The sequence below is a fragment of the Ursus maritimus genome, unplaced genomic scaffold (genome assembly GCF_017311325.1).
Source record: "Ursus maritimus isolate PB19 unplaced genomic scaffold, ASM1731132v1 scaffold_5, whole genome shotgun sequence".
Classification (NCBI taxonomy): domain Eukaryota; kingdom Metazoa; phylum Chordata; class Mammalia; order Carnivora; family Ursidae; genus Ursus; species Ursus maritimus.
In genome coordinates, this window is record NW_024426663.1 from 37,719,000 (window position 1) to 37,745,297 (window position 26,298).

The window sequence follows — 26,298 nt, forward strand, 5'->3', positions numbered from 1 at the left end:
TAGGCGGAGGCTGTAGCCTAGGACTCCCGGGTCTCGGAGCCGTAGCTCCAGTCAGACTTCTCCCCGTCAGGATTTTTATCGATTTTTTCCCCCGCTTCAACTGAATCAAATTTCTGTTCTCCTCAAAACGTAAGAGACCTAGCTCTTTCCGTTCTTAAATCTGCGTAGAACTGGGGAACCAAGAGGCCTGGCCTGCTGGTGCGGGGTTGGGAAGGAGGAATGGCTCTCCGGCATCACAGATTAATGCTTGACCGAACTATAGCGCGTCGTGATCACGTGTAGGCCGCTCCCCCGCCCCAACTATTGAAAACATTGGCAGGCGTCCTAAAAAAAAAAAAAAAAAAAAAAAAAAAGGAAATTTAGAAAACAAACGTTAAGTTCTGATTGAATTAAGAAAGGAGTAAGATGAAGGCTCTGCGATCGTTGTCTATAACTTGTCATTGAATGGATCACTTCCGCAGATACTAATATTTATTGAGCCTTACGTTCCAGACACTGTTAGACAAGGGCACATAAAAGTTACAGGGGCGCCTGGGTGGCTTGGTCGGTTAGGCGGCTGCTTTTGGCTCGGTCCTGGGATCGAGCCCCGAATGGACTCCCAGCTCGGTGGGGAGCCTACTTCTCCCACTCCCGCTCCCCCTGCTTGTGCTCTGTGTGTCTGTGTGTGTGTGTGTGTGTGTCAAATAAATAATTGAAATCTTAAAAAAAAAAAAAAGTTACAGACGGTCCACATAGAACTTGCAACCTAATGAGGGACAACTAAGTATGTGCTACTGGACGGCTGCTCCCAAAATGCCATCACCAGAACCCTGCTGAGGGTGGGTCCTGGAGGCCCTTTGGGTGGGTCTGCAAGGCCAAAACAATTTTCAGTGTAATGCTAAGACTTTGTTGACCTTCTTCACTTTGTTGGCATTTGCACTCATGGTGTAAAAGCAATACTAGATTAAACTGCTGCACCTTCGGAGGAATCAAGGCGGTGGTGCCAAACTGCACTCATAGTGGTATTTTGTATTCTTCACCTCCTTGCAATCACAGCATACAAAATGTAAGATTGTTTCAATAAACTAAGAATGTCCTTGACAAAGGGGTAAAAATTAATGTCATTAAATGTTCACCCTAGCATATACATCTTGTTAATGTGTGGGGAGAAATGGTAAATACTTACATTGCATGTCCAAGTAAGGTTGTCTCCAGAAAAAGCACTTGTGTGATTGAGTATTCACACAAAAATACAAATTTTGTAAAACTTGTATACACCCCCTTAAGCTACAGCTTTACAGTACTTTTCCACTAAAAAATACCAGTGATATTAACACATGTATTTTTTGACATTATATAATGAACTATGTGAACATTTGAAAGAGCTCTACAACTCAACCAACAACTATTTTCAAAATAGCCAATGCATGCTATTACAAAATCAAAGTGAGTCATCCAAGTGGTAGAGAGACTCATGGATTTTGATGTAGCCGAATACAAAAAGTTAAATGATACAGTTTCAGATCCAGTCCACATTGCAACTGCACTCTAAGAAACTACCATATGTCAAGTTCGGTGCGGTATCAAAGAAGAATATCTAGAATTATCTAGAAAGGCTATGAAAATAGTTTTCCCTTTTCCCACTCCTTATCTGTGTGAGACCAGATTTTCTTCAAATGTTTCAACCAAAATATATCACAACAGATTGAATGCACAGATATGAGAATCCAGCCGTCTTCTATTAAGCCAGACATTAAAGAGGTTTAAAAAATGTAAAACAATGCCACTCTTTTCAAATTCTTTTTTGGAAAATATTTTATCATAAAAATACATCATTTACATTAATATATAATAGGTTATAAAATACTAAGTTTCTTGGATTTATTTCTAATGTGGTAAATATGGATAGAAATCCCATAAATCTCTCAGGATCCTCAATAATTTCTAAGAGTGTAAAGGGGTCCTAAGGGAAGTTTGAGAACTACTACCAGAGGCATAAACACAAACAAAATTGGGTGTATATAGGAGGGCAACTTAAACTTAGTCCTAATGGAAGACTTCCTAGAAGGGATGTTGTTTGTGCTGAATCTTAAAGAAACAGGAATTAGCCAGGCTGGGGGACGGTGGGGGGAAGGCATTGAAGGGCATTCCAGACAGAGTATGCAGAATATACAAATGCAGAGAGGTATGGCAGCCCAGGTGAGGTTCAGAATATTCAAAATTTATTCCTGCTAGACCAAAGGATGGCTAGAGATGCATGGAAAAGAATAAGCTTTGATGAAAGGTGCTGTTGGTTGTGGTAAGAGGTTACTTTATTATACACTTTATACACAGTTGAGAACCATTGAAGACCTTTGATCAGGAGAATGACCAGATGAGGTTCATGTTTTAGAATGATCATTGTCACTGCAACATGAAGATGCATTGAAAAGGGTGGAGACTAGGGGAGCCTGGGTTTGCTCAATCAGTTGAGCATCTGCCTGCAGCTCAGGTCATGATCCCAGGGTCCTGGGATGGAGCCCCACGTCAGGCTCCCTGCTCAGCAGGGAATCTGCTTGTCCCTCTCCTTCTGCCACTGCCCCCCACCCCGCTAGTGCTCTCGCTGTCTCTCTCAAATAAATAAATAAAAAATCTTAAAGAATAAAAAAAAAAAGGAGGGGCGCCTGGGTGGCTCAGTCGTTAAGCCTCTGTCTTCGGCTCAGGGCATGATCCTGGCATTCTGGGATTGAGCCCCGCATCAGGCTCCTCTGCTGGGAGCCTGCTTCTTCCTCTCCCACTCCCCCTGCTTGTGTTCCCTCTCTCGCCGCCGGCTGTCTCTCTCTCTGTGTCAAATAAATAAAATCTAAAAAAAAAAAAAAAAAAAAAAAAGGAAAAGGGTGGAGACTAGAGGCAAAAGAACTGGATCAAAGGGTAAGTGGTGGTAATGACAGAAAGCAAGTAGTCCCAATTTTGGGAAGGACTGACCCATTTGAAAATAAAATGAATAAAGGCTACCCACTTGGAAAAATATAAATGGACATACATTCAGTTTTAGACACAATTACAGGTGTTTTTTTGGTCTTCCTGAAGCCCAACCAGGGATACCTAGACTTAACAGTCAAAAGTTTAGAATAGCAGTCCTCAGACTTCAGTATACATCAAAGTCACCTAGAGGGAATGTTAAAACAGACTGCTGGCTTCATCCCAAGTAGGTCTGGAGTGGGGCCTGAAAATTTAAGTTTCTAACAAGTTCCCAAGTGCTGCTGCTACTGGTAATCTAAGAACCCCACTTTCAGAACCCCTGGTTTAGAAGGTCATAAAAGCAGTACTTAGTACATTTACTAATCTGTTGATGGTAAGGCAGAGGGAGGAATTTGTTTCTAGCCTGGGGGATTGTGTAATAGTGCCATAATTTAGGACCAAAAATAGGAAGGAAAGGCAGCTTTGTGAGGAATGAGCAAAAACATATTGAGGTCCATTATGGACAAGTTTCTGAAATAAAGTTGAGAGAAAATATCTAGAACTAAGGTACAGTATGTAATTTAAGCTTGAAAGTAGATACAGTTATGCCAGGCACATGTGTAGAGGAAGCGCAGTGGGTAACATTAAAGGGATAAAAACAACAAACAACCAAAACCAAATCAAGGCAGGAGGAAATCCAGGGGTGGGCTAGTCACAAGTTAAGGGAGGAAAAAACCCTAATAAGGAAAAAGTGAGGCGTGGGGAGGAAAGAATGCTGAAAAGTATCACATTCTGTAGAGATGACAAAATCAGGGACAAAATGTGCCCATTGGTAGATATAATGTGACTATTGAGACAAAAGCTATATGAACCAGTTTAGAGAAGCAAAGTGCACAGCATCACTTCTCTTGATTCCTCTGTGAATCTTCCAGCAAAACTTCCTAACCCTGGGCCTGTCCTAGCCCTGCCATTTTGTTCAATGCCAAACTGCTCTGCACTGGAAGCATTTTCAGATAGGCTTTAGGATTCCAGCCTTTATACCATGTTCTGTCTCCAACCTCTGTAATCGTTTTCATGGCCCCCATTTGCAGATATTTCTTCATCACTTAGGCCTCTTGGTTTCATCTGCCTACCAACACCTTCTAAAACAGTAAGATAACCAGTGACAAACGTTAGGTTCAGAGAACGTTCCTCACAATTAGGTTCGGGACCATAACAGCAAAACAGAAACCAAAAATAAGAAAGTTAAACTCCAGTAAACAAATTAACGACAACAAAAAAGAAAGATATACATTAAAACTGTACACAATTCTTAGATCTAGAACCTGGAATTGGACTCTGGAGGGAGCAGTTTTAGGAGTCCAGCCACAGGAAGAAAATGTTTGATCTGTGAAGCTACGTAGAGAGTGTGGATCGTACTTACAAGAGGCTGTGGTGCCTTTGGTCTTGTTTTGCTTTTTGAACAAATGAGATCTGCAATGAATCTACTCTACAGAATTTTAAAGGAATTTTTGACAGAGAATAATTTAGAAGTAACATCAATTTAGGAAAGATCTTTGAGTAGTCCTGTCTTTGAAGGAGGAGTGCTGATTGTAGACTGAATACAGCAAGAAAGCACTGGGAGGAAGCTTAATGACCAGAAAGAATCAGAAGCGGAGTGAGAGCTTTGCATGCGTGAATGCACTATGTGTGTGTATATGTGTGTTCGTGTGCAGAGTGTTTTGAAATAGGACTCTTCCAGAAATGAAGCAGAAACTCTGAGTTTTTCCTGTGCTTAACCACATCACCCTCTTCTTTCAGAATCCAGAACTCTCAGTTCATTCATGATGTCTCTAGTGGGCTGATTCTGAAAACTTATCATTTGGCATAATTTTTTTTTAATTACTAAAAAGTTACTCCAGATAGCTTAAACGGAAGGGAAAGTATAGGCAATGATGGCGAGGTTATCTCATGAAGTAGAAGAAATAATTGCACAACCAAATCTTTGGAAGAAGTATGACTAGGATTTACAGCAGGCTTTGGCTACTCTAAGAAATCAGAACATATGTACGAAGACAACCAAGATATTTAATAGAATTTTGGGAAGAACTGCACATGGAAATCTTAGGAAAGGAACTGACCAGAGCAGTTCTGGGAACTTTGGCAGGAGACATTCATAGACCATCTGAAGAGTGTTGCCAAGGGGTGCCTGGTGGCTCAGTCAGTTAAGTGTCTGACTTGGTTTCAGCTCAGGTCATGATCTCAGGGTGCTGGAACCCAGCCTACCTCCAGCTCCCACTGAGCAGGGAGTCTTCTTGACTCCCCAGCCTGCTGTCACACCCACTGCGTGTGCACACACGTGCCCTGTTTCCCTCTCTCTCTATCTTAAATATTTTTTTAAAAGATTTTATTTATTTATTTGAAAGAGATAGAGACAGCCAGCGAGAGAGGGAACACAAGCAGGGGGAGTGGGAGAGGAAGAAGCAGGCTCACAGCGGAGGAGCCTGACGTGGGGCTCGATCCCATAATGCCGGGATCACGCCCTGAGCTGAAGGCAGACGCTTAACCGCTGTGCCACCCAGGCGCTGCTATCTTAAATATTTTTTAAAGAGTGTTGCCAATAAGGTAAATCAACTCCAGTGATCCCCAGTTTTTGACAATCACTGATCTGCTCTCTGTTTCTGTACATTTGGCTTTGTTGGAAATTATATATAAATGTAGTCATATGATACATAATCGTGAGTATCTAACTTCTATCACCAAGCCTAATGTTTTTGAGGTTCATGCATATTGGAGCGTATCGGTATTCCTTTTTAGTGCCAAATCACAGAGTGTTGTATGAATATTCAACATTTTGTTGATTTGCTCAACAGTTGGTGGACATTTGGGTTGTTTCCAATTTGGGACTATTATGAATAATGCTACTATGAACATTCATGTAGAAACCTCATTTCTTTTGGGTAAATATCTAGGAGTAGAATAGCTGGATCATATGTTAAGTTTGTTTAACTTTTCAAGAAACTGGCAAACTGGTTTTCAAAGAAGCTGTACCATTTTACATTCCCATCAGCAATATGAGAGTTACAAATGCTCCACATCTTTATCAACACTTAGTATTATCAACCTTTTTGATTATAGCCATTCTAGTGTGTATGTGCTGGTATCTCATCATGGTTTTAATTTTGATTGCTCTAATACACTAATAATGTTGAACAATTTACGATGAGCTAACTAGCCATTCACATATCTTCTCTGATGATACATCTATTCAAATATTCAAATCTTTCATCATTTTTTAATGAGGTCATTTGTCTCTTCAAAGAGTTGAAGGAGTTCTTTATGATTCTGGATACAAATCTGTTATCAGACATGACTCGCAAATATTTCTTCTTCATCTATGACATGTGTTTTCATTTTTTAATAGTGTCTTTTTTCTCCTAAAGATTTTATTTATTTATTTCACAGAGAGCAGTGAGAAAGCACAAGCAGGGGGAGAGACAGAGGGAGAAGGAGAAGCAGGCTCCCCACTGAACAGGGAGCCCAAAGCAGAGCTCAATCTCAGGATTTTGGGATCATGACCTGAGCCAAAGGCAGAGGCATAACTGAATGAACCACCTAGGCACCCCTTAATAGTGTCTTTTAAAGAATAAAAGTTCTTTATTTTAATGAAATCCAAATTATCAATGTTTTCTTTTATTTTTTGTTTTTATTGTCACATTTAAGAAATCTTTGCCTAACCCAAGGTCACAAAGATTTTCTTCTTCTTCTTCTCCTTCTTCTTCTTCCCCCCCTCCTCCTCCTCCTCCCCCTCCTCCTCCTCCTCCTCCTTCTTCTTCTTTTAAAAATAGGCTCTGCACCCAACATGGGGCTTGAACTCACGACCCCAAGATCAAAAGTCTCATGCTCTACCAACTAAGCCAGCTGGCACCCCACAAAGATTTTCTCCTGTATTTTTTTTTCCTAGAAATTTTTAGTTTTATTTCTTCCATTTAGGTCTCTGATCCATCCTTAGTTAAATTTTGTGTTGTGTTAGGTAAGAGTCATTGTTCTCATCGCTGTTCCTCCTTTGCTTCTCCCCCTCCTCCTCCTCCTTCTCTTTCTTCTTCTTCATATGATATCAATTTGTTTTAGCACCATTTGATGAAAGGACTATACATTCCCCATTGCATTATCTGAGCACCTTTGTCAGAATTCAATTGACCATAAGTTTATTTCTGGACTATACATTCTGTTCTACTCATCTATATACCACACGGTCTTAATTACTATATTCATAATAAGTTTTGAAATTGAGTAATGTGAGCCATCCAAATTTCTTCTTCTTTCCTAAGAGTCTTTAACTATTCTAGGTCCTTTTCACTTCCTTCTAAACTTTAGGATCCCCTTATACATTTCTACAAAAACAAAAAACAAAACAAATATCTGGTGGGACTGTGATAAGGATTGTACAGACTCTATAGGTCAGTTTTGGAGGAATTGTCATTTTAACAATCCTGATATTTCCATTCCATGCATCTAGAATTTCTCTCCATTTAATTAGATCCTCACCACTTTCTCTCAGCAGTGTTTTGTAGTGTTTTTGTACTTCTTTTAAAATGTATTTCGAAGTATTTTATTCTTTTTGGTGTTATTGGAAATAGGATGGGTTTCTTAATTTCATTTTTGGACTGTTCTTTGCTGGTATATAAAATTATTTTTATATGTTCTTCTTGTATCTTGATACCTTGCTAAACTATTTCTTTCTTTAAAAAAAAAAGATTTTATTTATTTATTTGACAGAGAGAGACAGCCAGCAAGAGAGGGAACACAAGCAGGGCGAGTGGGAGAGGAAGAAGCAGGCTCCTAGCGGAGGAGCCTGATGTGGGGCTTGATCTCAGAACGCTGGGGTCACTCCCTGAGCCAAAGGCAGACGCTTAACGACTGTGCCACCCAGGCGCCCCATGCTAAACTATTTCTAATAGGTTTTTTTTTGTTGTTGATTACTCTCAATTTTCTATATGCAAGATCATGTCATCTTTCAATAAGAGCAATTTTATTTTTTTTCCTTCTAAGATGTATGCCTTTATTTTTTCTTTTCTTAATGCCCTGACTAGAGCCTCCAGTGCAATGTCGAGTAGAACTCATGAGAACAGGCATCCTTGTCTTATTCCTGATCCTTGGAAGAAGCGGTCATTTACCATTAATTATGAGGTTGACTAGGTTTTTTTAAGAGACTCTTATTAGGCAAGGAAAGTTCCATTACATTACTAGATTGTTCAGAGTTTTCATTATGAATGGCTCCTGGATTTTTTAAATGCTTGTTTCTCCATCTACTGAGATGATCATGGTATTTCTAGGATAAATTTCACTGGTCATGTTATGTAACCCTTTTTGTACGTTGCTAGATTTGACTTGCTAATATTTTATTAAGGATTTTTTTTTAATGAGGGATATGAGTTTTGGTTTTCTTTTTTCACAATGTATTTATCTGGCTGGCTGTGATGTTGCATGAATTGGGAAGTGTTCCTTCTTTCTCTGTTTTGTGAAGGAGCTCTGTAGGAATGACATGATTTCTTCTTTAATTAGAATTCACCTGTGAAGCCATCTGCCCCTGGGATCTTTTTTTCTCTTTCTTTCTTTCTTTTTCTTTTCTTTCTTTCTTTCTTTCTTTCTTTCTTTCTTTCTTTCTTTCTCTTTTCTTTCTTTCCTTCTTTTCCTTTCTTTCTCTTTTTTCTTTCTTTCTTTCTTTCTTTCTTTCTTTCTTTTTCTTTCTTTCTTTCTATTGAAGAATAGTAAACATACAATGTTACATTAGTTCAGGCTTTTCTTTATGGGAATATTTTTCATTAAGTAGCTAAATTTTTATTTCTTATAGGTCTATTTGAATTTGCTACCTCTTAAAATAGTTACATTAGTTTTTGTCTTTTTAGGAATTATCCATTTCATCTAAGTTTTATCATTTGTTTAGTTTATCAAAAGGTATTCAAATAATCCTCATTCTTTCAATTTCTGAAAGGTCAGTACTAATGTTCCCTCTTTCAATCCTGATATTGGTAATTTATACTTTCTCATTTTCCTTGTCGGTCTGGCTAAAGGTTTATCAAGTTTGTTGATCTTTTCAAAGAAGCATCTTTTTGTTTTATTGATTTTCTCTAATTTGTTTCTGGTTTTTGTTTTATAGATTTCCATTCTGATTTTATCATTTTCTCACTTCTGCCTGCTTGCAATTGATCTGCTCTTATTTTCTGGTTTCTTAAAGCAGAAGCTTACAATATTGATTTGAGACTTTTTGTTTACTAATATAACCATTCAGTGCTATATATTTTCCTCTAAGCACTGTAGGGTATACTCTTTTTAGAGTGTTCAGAAAAGCTATTCAGAACTAAATGTCTCACCAGAAGCACAATACTATAAATTTCTTTTTGTTACAGATTTATAATTTAATTATTGTGGTTGGAAAACGTACCACGAATGATTTCAATTCTTTTAAATTTATTGAGACACATTTTACAGCCTAACATATGTTCTGTCCTGGAAATTGTTCTATGCGCACTTGAAAAAAAAATGTGTATTCTGTTGCAGTCATATGGAGTGTTCTGTAAGTGTCACTTAGGTCAGGTTGGTTGATAGTGCTAATATTCAAGGCTTTTATATGCTGACATAACATGCTTTGCGGTACCCTAGTAGCAGAGAAGCTATCCATGCTGCAGAAGCGTGGTAGTGGACAACCACGTACACTGTAGGAGCTGGACTCTGGGGACACCATGTATTCTCTTCAGGAGCTGCGCACATAGGCACGAGGATCAGCAAGGGAAATTAACAAGGGAAATCCTCTCCTGTTGCAGTGATTATTCATTGCTCTCTACTAAAGTAGTTTAGCATTGTGCCATCTGGCAAAGAAAAAATGTTTTAAAGGCTCAATTTAAATAATATTTAAGCAATCATTTCAATAGCATTCTTTTTCACAGAGCTGACAATATCAAGGGTGAATTTCTAGCCAAGAGACAATAAAAATGTCTCTCCTATGTTTTGTGGCCATTAATGTCCCTGCTCACTTTTTTGTTTCTATTTTTTTGTTTGTTTTCAATTCTTACTTTTTGACTTGTTCCCTAAGTGTGCCCCTCTGTGTGTATTGCCCAATAGTGAGGCACTGACTTCAAACCAGGAAGATTCCCAACCCCTGCCAATGGATTTGTGGGTTTAGGAATACATTCAAAATTCAGGAATTTATTGAGTCTTGTTCAGCTTTTACTTCTTCCCAGTCCCTCTCAGGTCTGTCCTGCACCTGCTCGCAGCCCATCAGACAGCCAGAGATGTGTGAAGAGTTTGTGTAGCCACTCTATGGCTCTCTCAGTGCCAGGATGTGTCCCCATTATATTTCTTGCTAGCCACTCCCCCAACTAGAACCCTAGCCTAAGATGGTGGGCTCCGCCTGTGCATGTCTTAGCATATGTGCCACTTTTGCTGACCACATTACTGGGTGGTACTTTCTGCTCTTTGGTACAAATCAGTTCCTCTATCTGTCAGTAAGTTGTAGCTTTCCACAGCCAGCTCCACAGCCAGCTCCATCCTGGTAGAACACCATTGCCATTGGAGCAAGGGGTAGGATGGGAATAGGAACAGCCCCAGGCAAGATCCCCACAGACTCACACTGCTCTTAAAATTCAGCGCATTAATAAGCACTTCTCATTTTGTTTGCCTTTAGTCAATTTCCCAGAACCTTGAAATGGCTGGTTCTGACAATTTTGTTTAGTTGTTTGTGGGAAAGAGCATTTGCCAAGCTCTTCACCCCGCCATGGCCGGAAGTCTCTGCCAGTACACTTTGAAAAGGACATTTATTCACCTCTGGGAATAATTTCATGATAAGTAACTGTCATTACTGTGAGGCTCCTAAGGAGGTAGCAGCCACATGACTAAGCTCTAAAAATGTCTTGCATTACAGACGAAATTTTCCATAACTTACAAATAAAGAAACTAAAGCACAGAGAGATTTACTTAAAAAACATTTGTTGAGGGGCGCTTGGGTTAAGCGTCTGCCTTCGGCTCAGGGCGTGATCCCAGAGTTCTGGGATCAAGCCCCGCATCGGGCTCCCTGCTCTGCTGGGAAGCCTGCTTCTTCCTCTCCCACACCCCCTGCTTGTGTTCCCTCTCTCGCTGGCTATCTCTATCTCTGTTGAATAAATAAATAAAATCTTAAAAAAAAAAAAAAACATTTGTTGAGCACTGACTTAATGTCACACCTATTCTAGAGGCTGAGGACACAGTAGTGAAAAAAATAGTGGGGGCTCCCTGCTCAGCAGGGAGTCTGCTTCTCTCTCTCCCTCTGCCCCTCCCCCTGTGTGCTCACTCTCTCTCTCTCTCTCAAATAAATAAAATCTTCAAAAAAAAATTAAAAAATAAAGGTAAAAAAAGTTCTTAAAGTCTCAGTATGTAATAAAGGCCACATTTATTAATAAAGATTGATTTATTCACTTATCAGAGAGCGAGAGCACGCACAAGCAAGGGGAGTGGGAGAGGGAGAAGCAGGCTCCCCACTGAGCAAGGAGCCCGATGTGGGGCTCCATCCCAGGACCCTGGGATAATGACTTGAGCCGAAGGCAGATGCTTAACAAGTGAGCCACCCAGATACCCCTAAATAAATCTTAAAAAAAAAAAGAAAAGAAAGAAAAGACCACATTTTCTTTAATTTACTCTTCTGTATTTGTTGAATTAGATTTGGTTTACTGATGTCTTTTTGTTGAGATATAATTGACACATAATGTTATATTATTTTCATGTGTATAGCATAATGATTCAATATTTGTATATATTGTGAAACGATAATCACAGTAAGTTAACACCAATCACCATACATAGTAACAATTTTTTTCTTATGATGAGAACTCTTAAGACCTCTCTTAGCAACATTCAAATATGCAACACGGTATTGTTGACTATTGTCACCATGCTACACATTACATCCCCATAAGCTTTTTATTTTTTTAAAGATTTTATTTATTTATTTGAGAGAAAGCAAGCACGAATGGGAGGCAGAGGGAGGGAGAGAAGCAGGCTCCCCCCAACGGAGGAGCCAGCTGCCAGGCTTGATCCCAGGACCCTGGGATCATGACCTGAGCGGAAGGCAGACGCTTAACTGACTGAGGCACCCAGGTGCCCCAAGAGCAGTGATCCTTTTTTCTCTAAAAGTAACATTTATAAATTCCAATTAGAAAAACAATACATATTCAGTATTTTAAAAATGTACAGAGGGGGGCGCTTGGCTGGCTCAGTCCATAGAGCATGCAACTCTTGATCTCGGGGCTGTAAATTTAAGAGAGATTACTTAAAAATTACTTTTTTGGTTGGATGTAGAGATTACTTAAAAATTAAATCTTAAAAAAATAAATAAAAATACACAGAAACAAAAATAAAATAATTCATCTAATATCTGACCATTCAAAAAACATTGACATTTTGGTTTATATACATTTAGGTTTCTTTGTATAAAGATACACATATTTTTACAAAATGCTACTGTGCCAGTCCCCTGGATTGGGTACAGTCTTTCCTGAATCCTCTTCTTTCTTTGTTTTCACCCTTGTTTTGCTAGAGTACATCCCTAAGTAACATCCTAAAAAGATTTGTGTCACTAAAATTCTTGAGTCCTTATACATCCAAAATACATTTTGCTTAATTGGCAGATTGATTAATTACCTGGATGGGGATAAAAAAATTATTCGAAGTGATTTTTGGAATCATTGCTCATTTATCTTCTAGCATCCAGCATGCTAATGATTAGTCTGTTACCAAATACTTAAAACATCAGTGACCAGTTTTTCCTCTCTATAAACTTTTACTTATTTACTTATTTTTATTTTTTAAAGATTTTATTTATTTATTTGACAGAGATAGAGACAGCCAGAGAGAGAGGGAACTTCCATAAGCAGCGGGAGTGGGAGAGGAAGAAGCAGGCTCATAGTGGAGGAGCCTGATGTGGGGCTCGATCCCAGAACGCCGGGATCACGCCCTGAGCCAAAGGCAGACGCCTAACGGCTGTGCCACCCAGGTGCCCCTATTTATTTTTAAAGTAGGCTCCACGCTGAGCATGGAGTCCAGCACAGGGTTTGACCTCATGACCATGAGATGGAGACCTGAGCTGAGATCAAGAGTTGGAAGTTTAACCAACTGAGTCACCCAGGCACCCCTTCTCTACAAACTTTTAGAATTTACTAAGAAAGCCACTTGAGGTGGGGTTTATTTTATTTGGCTGGAAGGAAAGAAGGTTTTTTTTTTTTTTTTTTAATTTTTAAGTACACATTTAATTAACAATGTAAAAGTTATATAAATATTCAGATTTTTTATTTCTTCTTGGGCTAGTATTGCTAATATGTGTGTGTGCATGTGCGTGGTGTGCGTGTGTGTGTGTGTTTTGTGGGAATTTAAACGTTGTCTCAAACTTTGCAAATTTAGTGGCATAAAGTTCTTAATATCCCTTGATGATCTTTTTAATACTTGAAAGATTCATAATGCATGTTCCCTTTCTCCTTTCTAATATACCTTTGCTTCCATAATCAATCTCAGAAGGATGTTATCAATGTTATTAGTTTATCATAATGTATTTTGTGGGGTGCCTGGTTGCCTCCGACAGTTAAGCGTCTGCCTTCGGCTCAGGTCATGATCCTGGGGTCCTGGGATCAAGCCTCATGTCGGGCTTCCTGCTCAGCGGGGAGTCTGTTTCTCCCTCTGCCTCTCTCAAATAAATGAAATCTTAAAAAAAAAAAATGTATTTGGTTTTGTTTGTTTGAAGTAGGCTCCATGCCCAGGTGGAGCTCAATGCTTGAACTCAGCCCTGAGATAACGCCTGAATGCTTAACCAACTGAGCCACCCAGGCACACCTGTTTTCTATTTAATTAATGGTCCTGATGTTCTGATTTCCTTTCTCTTCCTTTGGGTTTAACTTGCAGCCATCTACAAGCAAGGAAGACAGTCCTCACCAGAAATGGAATTGGCTAGTATCATGATCTTGGATTTCCAGCTCCAGAACTGTGAGAAATAAATTTCTGTTGTTTAAAGTTTAAATACCAGTCTATGGTATTTTTGTTATAGCAGCCTGAACGGACTCAGACACTTGATGTATAAAGAACCAGATAAATGTCCTCAATTCTTAAAGGGAAAAGATAATCAATAGATGTCAACCCTGAGATGACATATGTATTGAAATTAGCAAAGTTTTTACCAGCTGTTATAACTATATGCTATGAGTTAAAGGTTAGAACTCTTGAAATGAATGTAAAGATAGTACTTAGCAGAGAAACAGAAACCAAAACATAGAACTAGATAGACATTTTGGAACTGAAAATACAACGTTTGGAATAAAAAACTCAATGATTACCAGAATCAGGTAACAAAGGAAAGAGTCACTACTTGATAATAGGAAAAGAATTGATCCAGTTGCAGATGTGAGGTCTGGTGAGGGCCTGCTTCTTGTTTCATAGACCGTCTCCTCTCTACAACCTCACACGACAATCAGGGGACAAGGAAGCTTTCTCTAGCCTCTTTTATAGGAGCTTTACATCCTGAAGGCCCCATTTCGGATACCACCACCTTGGGAGTTAGGATTTCAACATATGAATTGAGGGGGGAACATCAGTATTTAACCCATCACATCAAGTAATTTTGGGTTGTATCCTAGATATTTTGAATCTTGTATTGTGAGTTGTGAGAGCTTGGATCCTATTAGAACACTGCAAAAAATGTATTTACATACATACATACATGGTTCCAATGTGAGTGCAGTTTTCAAAACCTTTGGTATGCTGCTTTAGAGCAGTCCCATGTTGCTTGTCCTTCTCAGAGGTGGGTTGGGACTGGTTTTTGTTATAATTCAGCTTTTAGATCTTTTGCTATCCTGCCAACAGGAAACAAAAAAATGAATAAGTCTTGATCTTAAGAGACTCACCATTTATTAGTTCAGTAAATTTGTTTAAAATATTTTGCTAAGAAGATATTTGTTACATTTGAAAAATCATCTACCAAATTGAATGACAGTAAGGAACGCTTGGAAAATGTTTTACCAACGATACACCAGTAAGTAGTAGTCGCTGTCTCTCTCATTATTGGATTATTAAATTGAGAACATAAAAATAAAAATGAAAACTGACTCCGTGTACTCTAGATGCTTGTGAAGGTTATATCCATCACGCACACATGCTGATCACCGTGCCAGAGATGGAACAGGGCCACATTTTAATTCAATACATGGGTATCCAACCTGAGACTTCTTAGAATCAGGTTAGTATTTAGCTGTGTTCAAGGATCTTATGAAACACAATTAAACCAAATTCAGTACTTTTTTTTTTTTTTTGTAGTTCAGAAACTGCCTCAGGGATCTTTACTACAAACAATCAGGTCAGAGAGGACCTGTGATCTAGTGAAAAATCTAGGGAAAAACAACTTCAATGACATATGGCAGAACCCCCTCAGGCTTATAATTAGATAACAATAAACCAAAGGTCACCTTATGTTTCACAGAGGGTGTTTATACAAACATTCAAGAGGATCAAGCTGAATTCCAAAATGGAATATATTGATTACCTTACAGATAAACTAAAAATATAAATAATATTGGAGAAGGTTAAGAAAAACCATTTAGTATGGCAAATTAGATTCTTACACATTAAATTCAAAAGCATATTTATAGAAATATTTTAATCCTTTTCAAAAGAGCTACCTTAAATATCATACTTGGTTTCCAATTATATGCACTGCCTGCTTTCATTTTTCTGTTTTCGTTTTTTTAGGTAATCTATATGTTCTTTTTTTTTTTTTTAAGATTTTATTTATTTGTCAGAAAGAGAGAGAGAGAGAGAGAGAGAACACAAGCAGGGGGAGCTGCAGGCCGAGGGAGAGGGAGAAGCAGGCTCCCCACTGTGCAAGGAGCCCAATAGGGGACTGGATCCCAGGACCACCCCCCATCATGACCAGAGCCGAAGGCAGATGCTTAACTGAATGAGCCACCCAGGCATCCCTAATCATATGTTCTGAGTGTGTATTTTTGTCAAACTTTGCAATGGTTGTTTCATGTAGATGTTTAAAACTGAAGTTATTATGCTCTTTTCCTTTAAGTATTCTGATTTTCAAGGATTACATTTTTTACTATCAAAAAATAAATTTGCATTTAACATTAAAAAAAACTTGGCAACCTGCAAGTGTATAATACAGTGTAATTAACTATAATCACCACGTTGTACATTAGATCCCCACAAGTTATTCATGTGATAACTGGAAGTTTATACCCTTTCACCAACATCTCCCCATTTCCCACACCCCCTCAGCCCCTGGTAACCACCACTCTACTCTGTTTCTAGGTGTTCGGGTTTTTTAGATTCTACATGTAAATGAAGTCACACAGTATTTGTCTTTATCTGACTTATTTCACTTAGCACCATGCTCTCAAGGTCCACCCATATTGTCACAAATTGAAGTGTTTTCTTCTTTTTCATGACTGAATAACATATATATCTCACATCTTCATCCTTATCCATTAACAGACATTTAGGTTATTTCCATATCTTAGCTATTGTGAAAAATGCTGCAACAAATATGGGAATGCAAACATCTTTTCAAGATCCTAATTTCATTTCTTTTGGGTATACACCCAGCAGTGGAATTGTTAGATCATGGGGTAGTTCTATTTTTAACTTTTTGAGGAACCTCCATACTCTTTTCCACAGTGGCTGCGCCAGTTAACATTCCCCCCACAATGTACAAGGTTCCCTTTCTTCCACATCCTTGCCAGCATTAATAATCTCTTGTCTTGTTGATGACAGCCACTCTGACAGGTGTGGGGTAATATCTCATTGTGGTTTTCTGGATGATTACTGAAGTGAAGTAACTTTTTATGTACCTGTTGGCCATTTGAATTTCTTCTTTGGGAAAATGTCAGTTCAGTTCCTGGGCCCATTTTTTAATCAGATTGTGTCGTTTGTTTTTGCTTGTTTTTGCTATTGAGTTGTTTGAATTCCCTATATATTTTGGATATATGGCTTACAAATATTTTCAGATATATGATTTATAAATATTTTCTCCCACTACATAGGTTGCCTTTTCATTTTGTTGATTATTTCTTCTGCTGAGCAAAAGCTTTTTCATTTGAGGTAGTCCCACTTTTTATTTTGTTGCTTGTCCTTTAAGTGTCATATCCAAAAAATCATTTTTTATTCTGCTGATGTGGTATATCATTTTTTGATTTGCACAGGTTGAACCATTTTTACATCCCAGGGATAAATCCCATTTGATCATGGTATGGGATCCCTTCAATGTTCTGTTGAATTCAGTTTGCTAATATTTTGAGAATTTTTGCAGCTATGTTCATCAGGGATATTGGCCTGTAATTAACTATCTTGTCATGTTGTATCCTTGTCCAGTTATGGTATCAGGGTAATGATGACATTGCAAAATGAGAGTGTTGCCTTCTCTTCCATTTTTTGGAATACATTGAGAAGGATTGGTATTAGTTCTTCTTTAAATGTTTGGTAGAATTTTTCAGTGAAATCACTTGGTCTGAGCTTTACATACTGGAAGGTTTTAGATTACTGATTCAGTCTCTTTGCTAGTTATGGGTCTGTTCAGATGTTCTACTTCTTGATTCAGTCTTGGTAGGCTGTATGTTTCCAAAAATGTATCTATTTTTTTCTGTTATCATTTGCTAGTGTATGACTGTTCAGTATAGTATCTTAGGATCCTTTGTATTCCTTTGGCATCAGTTGTAATAGCTCCCCTTTCATCTCTGATTTTATTTATTGGGGTCTTCTTTTTTTCTTAGTCTAGCTAAATGTTTGTCAGTTTTCTTTACTTTTTAGGAAAAAAAAGCAGCCCATGGTTTCACTGATCTTTTTTATTTTATTTTTTTAAGATTTTATTTATTTATTTGACAGAGAATGAGGAAGAGAGCAGAGGAAGGGGGAATGGTAGAGGGAGAGGAAGAGGGAGAGGAAGAGGGAAAGGAAGAGGCAGGCTCCTCCACTGATCAGGGAGCCTGATTCGGGCTCAGTGCTGGGTTGATCCCAGGACTGTGGGATCGTGGCCTGAGCCAAAAGCAGATGCTTTAACCAACTGAACCACCCAGGTGCCCCTATTTTTTTTCTTGCTTTTCTGGTCTCTCTTTCTCTTCTTCTTTTTTTTTTTTTTTTAAGATTTTATTTATTTATTAGAGAGAGAGAGAGTGTGCAAGCAGGGGAAACAGCAGGGAGGAGGAGAAGCAGGCTCCCCGCTGAACAGAGAGTCCTACAAGATGCGGGGCTTGATCCCACGACCCTGGAATCATGCCCTGAGCCAAAGGCAAATGCTTAACCGACTGAAGTCAGGGCCTGATCCACACCCACAACCAACCATTGGTGCCCTGGTTATTGATGTGCTCTCTCTTATCTGCAGTCTTCCCCTGGGCATGTACACTGCATTGGAGACTGGTGACAAATGTCAGGTCAGCAGCATGCAAGTGCAAAGCTAGAGAGGCTAGCAAGGAGGTGCATGGTAGTAGGTGTTAGCTGCCAGTGTCAAGGCTTGTGCCTTCACTAGCAAAGCTGCAGTGTCCTGAGCTGGTTACCACTGTGGTTCCCAGGTTCTGTAAGGCATACATGGAGTGGAGGGTCTCAGGCAGCTGGTATAGAAAGCAAATATCTGTGGGGCAAAAGCTAGTAAAATCTGCAGCGTGTCCCCAGTGAATATACTAGCTGTTAGTTTCTTCAGTGGCGAAATATGCTGAGTTTGTCTGCAGAGCAGGCAGTGAACCACCATGATTCCTGCTGTGTGGCTGCTACTGGTAACACCTGCTTTTATTCCTTGTTCCTAGCCACCTTTATAGCTCAGCTTTGCCCTTCTAGGTGGAATGAAACCAAAGTGGGACCTTCATGCAGTGCCCCAAAAGGCTGGGGAAGCTGGTTGCTCACCCCACTCTTCCTTTGCTGGTGAGAGGAACTCTTCGTAGCTAGGAAATTTCCTCTTGACACTGAGCAATGCTGACTTGGAGGATGGGATGATGTGAGAAAAATGAAGCTGTCTTCCTCTTCATCTTATGCAGTTATTCTTAGGTCTTTTGTTCCAGTGTGTTGCTAAAATTTCTTAAGTAGACTCCAGAGCTGTCATGGATAGCTGTCTAATTGTTGATCTTTGGGGAAGGATGCAGTTGGGCTCTCCTACCTCACCATTTAGGGCTAAAATACCTGCTTTAATACTTATCTACAGTTTGCTGTTGGCCAAATATTTGCTATTGTATTTGAGAATGACCCAAGATCACTTTTTTCCCTTAAAATTTAGACAGACAACATAACAATTACAAGTTTTGATAATAGCGCAAAAACATTCCATAAAGCTACCACTCCAATCTTTATATAAGGCTTCTGCAGTGGTGATCATAAGGTACATATATTTTTATAAATTGCCTTTTTTTTTTTTAAGATTTTTTTTTTTTTAAGATTTTTAAAAATTTATTTATTTGACACGGAGAGAGACAGCCAGCAAGAGAGGGAACACAAGCAGCGGGAGTGAGAGAGAAAGAAGCAGGCTCCCAGTGGGGGAGCCTGATGCGGGGCTCAATCCCAGAATGCCAGGATCGCGCCCCGAGCCGAAGGCAGATGCTTAATGACTGCACCACCCAGGCGCCCCTAAATTGCCTTTTCTACTTAACATTATATTTATCATAATCATTTTTCTATTTTGTTTTCCTGTATTTCTAGTTATCATTAAAAAAATTATACAGTAGACCAAGTACCTGCTTTATTTAATTAATTATTCTCATATTATTGCTTATTTGGGTTGCTACCAGTTTTTGCTTTTACATATAGTACTTCCATGGACACCAAAATAACCTTCTAAGGTTTGGTGACATTGGTAATCCCATTTTTGTCTAATGACAACAATTCAAAAAATGGTATTTTAATTTGTACCGTTTCTCTCATATTTAACAGAGTTTAATGCAAACTAGACAAAATAGGCTTATAGAAATTGTCTGTAATTAAATAATAACCAGATTATTTCTTACAGTTATAGAAAGTTTCTTTTTTCTGGATTTTCAGAGTGATGGAAAAATTTAGTGATTTTTTTTTTGTTATTGACCAAAATTAAAAATGCCCACAGACTATCAAATACAAATAAGCAAACCTTTGATTTTTTCTAAGGTACTAATCCAGTAGAATCCTTCTTAAAAGTTTCAATAAATTGGTTTTTGCCAATATCTTTCATAATATAATAAATGCTTGATAAAAGAAATTCTTAGCTTATTAGTAGTATATACAAAGCTATAGCACCAATAATTATATTTGGAATGGAAGGTTATGTACAGCTGTGTACCATTTTCCTAACCCAGTAGTAAGAACGTATTCAAAAATACCGAGGTAGAAAAGCTGATGTTCTGTACCCTGACATCTGTGCGATTGCCTGATGTAGCGATAAAGAATACTTGAAAAACTTAACCCATTAAATCCAATTCATTTTTAAACCATGACTAGGATGACTGAAGTAGCAATGTTTTTGCCTTTGTTCCTAGAGATAACGAACGTGCTGTTGGGCTGTGAAGAAACTGAGGATGGAGAGCAGATGGGATTTTTGGCAAAGAGTAGGCAAGTCTGACTGTCGGCAGCAGGAGCTGGCTAATGCTCTAGCATACGGTGCTGATAATACCTCAATCAATTAAAGAAGTGCCATCCAGGATTTGCCAGTCGGAAGACATCTTAACTACTTTTTCTTCAAGCCATGAACAGCTTCATTATAACCTCCTATGGGGCCAAGCAGCCAATTTAGGATTCACTTTTGACAGTTGGCTGATGTCAGTTTTTCAGTGAATGTATGTTCATGCCTGGAAATGTTGCTAATGTGAAATGTTGCTATTTGTATGAAACTATGTCACCATCTGAACAGCACACGCATAATTTATTCATCATCCACAAATATTTATTGAACTCAACTGCTGAGTACTTTAATATGTACATAACAAACCTTTTGTTTTCAAAGCTGATTATGCTGCAAGTCAGCATGGGTCTTCCTGTGAAATCCTGTGTTCCTCCTGGACCTCTCTTCGTGGCATTTATCATTTTCTTTTTATACCCTCTCTCTCAAGTAAAACCCAAGTGATCCTTACAATGGCCTAACTGACCCTACACAAACTTCCCATTTATGTCTGACCTCTTGACTTCTCCACTGTCTCGGTCTTTCCTTCTCTCTCTTCCTGACTCTCTTCATGTGTGGATAAAGTGTAAAAGTCCATTGTGGGAAAACAAATGGTCCTTTATATGATGTTGAGTACTTACTGCAGACCCAGTACCTCAGAGTGGACATCAGAGATGCTTCCATCAAGGAATTTCCAATAGTTTCAGAAATGAGACTAAATAATACACCTGACAATATGAGAATAAATAGTTACTCTAAGTTATAAACCGTAAGTTTTAAGTTGTGTAAGTTTTAAATATCAAAGAATAGGCAAGTTCAGAGTTCAGAAAAGGTATGATGAGGACTATCTCCTTGTATCCACTTATCATCATGACTTTATTTATTGACTAGTTAATATTTTTTTATCATTAAACAGAAGGCTTCTGAATCTTTCTCTTTCTCCTGTTACTTTTCCCTGAATACCAGGTAGGCATTTCCAAATGGTCCAAACAAAGCAAGTGCACATCAGGATTTATTATCCCCGATTTCAACTAGTGGCATCACCACCTGTCTTCCAACTACAGCCAGAACCTGTAAATAACCTTTAATCCCTCCTCCCTATCTGCCTCAGCCCACCCCCGCCCCGTCTGCATCCTGTTACCCTGGTGCTTCTTAAGTATGTCCTATTGTCCTATCTACAGATTCCCTTCCTGAAAATCCTTTTCCAGTACCTTGGCAGATGCCAATGTCATCCCTATTCTGGGTTTTGCAAGAACCTTTTAATGGTGTGCTAATTCTAAGCTTTTTTTCCCCTAAGCCCAGCCACTGCTACCCCACCCGTTTTACATACAACACAGTGATCTTTTTAAAGTTCAAATCATTTATGTCACTTACTATTGTCCTTAGAATAAAATCCTTTGCATGATATCAGAGGTCTTGCTCGTCACCCATCCTTTTCAGATGACATTCTGGATGTTTCCAGGTTTGATGGCAGGGAATGGGGTGTTTTCCCTATCACAAAATATAACAAGTACCACTGGGGCCAATATTTTTTTTTTTTTAAGTGAAAATCTCTGTGTATTTTCTTTTCTTTCTTTCTTTTTTTTTTTTTTAAGATTTTATTTATTTATTTGACAGAGACAGAGACAGCTGGCGAGAGGGAGAACACAAGCAGGGGGAGTGGGAGAGGAAGAAGCAGGCTCATAGCGGAGGAGCCTGATGTGGGGCTCGATCCCAGAACGCCGGGATCACGCCCTGAGCCGAAGGCAGACGCTTAACCACTGTGCCACCCAGGCGCCCCCACTGGGGCCAATATTAATCAAGAGGGTCTGATCCAAGGAAGTGGAGTGGGGTCTGGGAGAGGGTCTTTGGAAATGTTGTAGGCACAAAGCCAAGGTCAATGTTTTAGGCTCTTCGATAGGTCCAGCTCTATTGGTTAGAATCAGAGGAGTCATGGGGAGGAAAAGTAGAAAATGAATATGCTAGTTGCACTTGATTTCTCTTGCTGTGACTACAAACGTAGCAGTTTAAAACTACACATGTATATGATCCCAAAGTTCCTGTTGGTCAGCAGTCCAAGCACGGCTTGGCTGGAACCTCTGCTCGGGGTCCCACAGGTTGCACTCAATGCACCTGGGCTGCATCCTTATCTGGTGCTTGGGGGCCTCTTCCAAGCTCATTCAGGTTGTTAGCAGAATTCGGTTCCTTGCAGTTGTAGAACTGAAGCCTCAGCTCCTAGAGGTTGCCTCTCTCCATAGGCGGTTCACACAGTATGACTATCCCTTCAAGGTCAACAGGAGAACATCTTTCTTGATTCAAGTCTTTTAGACAAGGCCTGGTATCTGTCTGCCTGTCTATCGGTCTCTCAAAATATCTATTTCTGTATCTCCTCCGTTTTATTACCCCGCCCTCTCTGATACTAGCTATAAAAATATATTATGAAAGGGAATTTGTTTTTTTTTTATACTTAAACTTTTTTTAAATAACTTGAGGGTTTATTGTCAACCATCAACTTATTTACTAGTCACTATTACTATCCCTATTCCTCAGACTGGGAAATAAGGCACAGAAATGTTAAGGAACGTTCTAAGTTCACACAAATAGTCCTAGCTATTTGGTAGATCTGGAATTCAAGACAGCTTGGGAGGGGCGAATGGGTGACCTATGTCTTACCCACAGTGACAATGAATGAAAAAGAAGGCAGGAGGAGGAGTGTCTGGAGGCAGAAGTTGACTTTCTCTGCAGAGGTGGCTATGTGGGTGTCAGGAGAGGCTATGGACAGTAATAATCTCAACCTGGGATTTCCTCTGAAATGTGACTAAAACTCACAGATGCCTGCTGTTCAAACAGCATTTACATGACAGAGACTATGAGATCACATTTAGTGTGAGGCTCTTGTGAAAATGGAGGAACTATGAAGGGCAGCCTCTGGAGTTAAAGAGGGATTGAAGGAAGGACAAAATTCAGTGCATTTTCCCAATGACTTAGATGCCAATAAAATTCCTCTGAAATGCACGAGAAAAAATAAAAGTCTGCATATACCTAAACCAGTTCTGAAAACAGGAGTAAAGAGTCAAGACTTAGCCTGTAAGACAATGATTCTCTCTCAGTGTTATCTCCAGACCATAAGTATCAAGCATACCTGGGAATGTGGCTAGAAATAGAAATTCTTGGGCACAGACCTGCTTCAATCAAAAGCCCTGTGGGTCCGGCCTGACAAGCCTTCCTGCTGACTCTAATTCGGCAGAGCTGGAGGGTCGATGCTCTAAGAGACTGAGGTAGATACACATGTTCAGTTATAAAAGTAACAGTACATAGAAGCAAATATAGAAAAATGTTAATGGAAGAATCGAGGTGATAGGTGTTTCATTATAAAACTTTCAAACTTGATGAAAAAAAATGATACACAGGAACAGAAAAACAGGCTAAGAGAACACTATAGAAAGCATGGATGCATAGGTACTTGGTATATAATAAACATCGCATTGAAGATCAATAGAAAAATGTAGACTTTTGAGCCTTGTAGAGAAAATGTGGAGTTTGATTCCAAATTCATGACATATATAATGGTGAACTAGATGGATTAAAATCTAAATATTAATAGTAAATATATCTAGCCAATAGAAGTCAATGTGGGAAAATAGTTTTTTGACTCAGATATGGAGAAGACTTAAGAACAAAGAAGCATAAATGATAGATTATGTTAAACTTATTTTTTTTAAACAAAGGATATCATAAACAAAAGTAAACAGACTGTGAACTAGGATACTGGCGATGTCTAAAAAACAACAGGAAAGTAGTATCTGGAATAGAAAAGGAACTCCTACAAATTGGTCTTGAAAACATCAGAAGAATGGGGAAAGGGAATAGGAAAATTACAGAATGGCTAACAAGTGTATGTACTAGTCAAACACACCAGTAATCAAAGGAATGGAAAATAAAAGAATCTCAGAATACATTATATTCATTAAACATGCACAAGTTATAAAGTCACAACTGTCTGCCAATATGTGCGGAATGAGATTCATGTCTAGCCAATGAAAGTGTAAACTGGTGCAGACTTCCCAGGAAGTACATTGGCAGTGCTCTGTGCAAGTCATAGTATCTGAGACCTGGCAATTGTACTCCTAGGTATGTATTCTAGAGAAATTTTCAGAAGTTCGAAAAATGACATAAATGAGGATACTCACCACTTTGGTGTTTATGAAAGCAGGGAGGTGCGGTAGAGACATCACAGGTGTTCATCACTGGAAAAATGGCTGAATCAAACATGGTTGATTCACACTATGTGTATATGCATCACATAATAAAAATCTATAGCCTGTTGCATTTATTAAATAAAAAATACCAACACTATTCTTATTTTCTTAAGATTTTATGTATGTATGTATAGTATGTATGTATTTATTTAACAGAGACAGAGAGAGAGCACAAGCAGGCAGAGAGGTAGGCAGAGGGAGAAGCAGGCTCGCCGGCCGAGCAAGACCAATGCGGGGCTCGATCCCAGCACCCTGGGATCATGACCTGAGCCGAAGGCAGATGTTTAACCAACTAAGCCACCCAGGCACCCTAACACTCTTCTTTTGATAATCGTTTTTCACCCTATAAATTCTAACTAGATTTTACCCTAAGAACTTAGAATTAACCAATACGTATAGTTTCTTTTAGAAAAAGTGGAATTCTCCTCTCATTTGTAGCGATCTAGTATTTTACAACCATATTCTTACTTACAATCAACACTAATCACACTACTTTTGCTCCACTACATCTGGTTTTGGTCATTATTCCTCGGATCCCAAATCTATTTTTGAGATTTCTCATTTTCTTCCAATATACTTCCTGGTTTTGGTTCAAATATATTCCTCTCTTTTGTTGAGGCTCAGTGGGAGATTAATTTTGAGAATTTGAATTTCTGAAACTGTCTTTATTTTGCCCTCTGACATGAAAAACTTTAAATATCCCTGAATCCAAAGTGGGTCATTAAAGTTCTGATTTTGTTCACTTTGCAAGTAACTGCCTTCACATTTTGGAACGTAAGATACTCTTTTTGGATCTTTTAAAAACTTAGTAGCTGATCTGAAACTTTGTGAAGACATAGCTAGTTTTCGTTTGGCCATGAATGGACCCATTTGGTCTGAAGACTTATTCTGTGCTTCAGGTCTAGGACATTTCCTTGAGGTTTTTAATTTTTCCCCCCTTCACTGTGTACCCATACCCTCCTTTCTCCCTTTGAACTCCTATTAGATCCATGTTGGAGCAGGAGACTTTTCTTTCATGTCTTGTTTCTATTTTTTTTTTTTTTTTGGCTCGTTTGCATTACATTTTATGGAATCCTCATCTAAAGAGCTCGCAGATTTGCTCTTTGGGATATCCTTCCTATTCTTCAGCACAACTACTGAATTTGTGACAAATTCTACTTTCCATTATAAAGATACTTAAATGCGGGGTGTCTGGGTGGCTCAGTCATTAAGCATCTGCTTCAGCTCAGGTCATGATTCCAGAATCCTGGGATCCAGCCCTGCATCGACCCCTGCATCGGGCTCCCTGCTCAGTGAGCCTGCTTCTTCCTCTCCCTCTGCCTGCTGCTTCCCCTGCTTGTGCTGTCAAATAAATAAATAAATAAATAAATAAATAAATAAATAAATAAAGCAAACTAAAAAAGATATTTAAATGCTTCCCTAACAGTTGATCTTGCGAATTCAATATTCCCTGAGAAGATACCATTTTGAAATAACAATTTCTTTAAATAATGGTACTTCTGTTTGGTGACTCTTTCCATGGTGTTGCTTTTCTTCAAATGT

General features: G+C 38.8%; 1 long non-coding RNA gene across 1 annotated transcript; it reads left to right on the forward strand.

Annotated features, from left to right (window-relative positions):
- Positions 1–9: 9 nt before the first annotated feature.
- Positions 10–21,166, forward strand: LOC103663626. Its single transcript, XR_568827.2, has 3 exons — positions 10–129; positions 13,822–13,902; positions 20,400–21,166. It is a non-coding gene; the product is annotated as an uncharacterized LOC103663626 (long non-coding RNA).
- Positions 21,167–26,298: the final 5,132 nt, after the last annotated feature.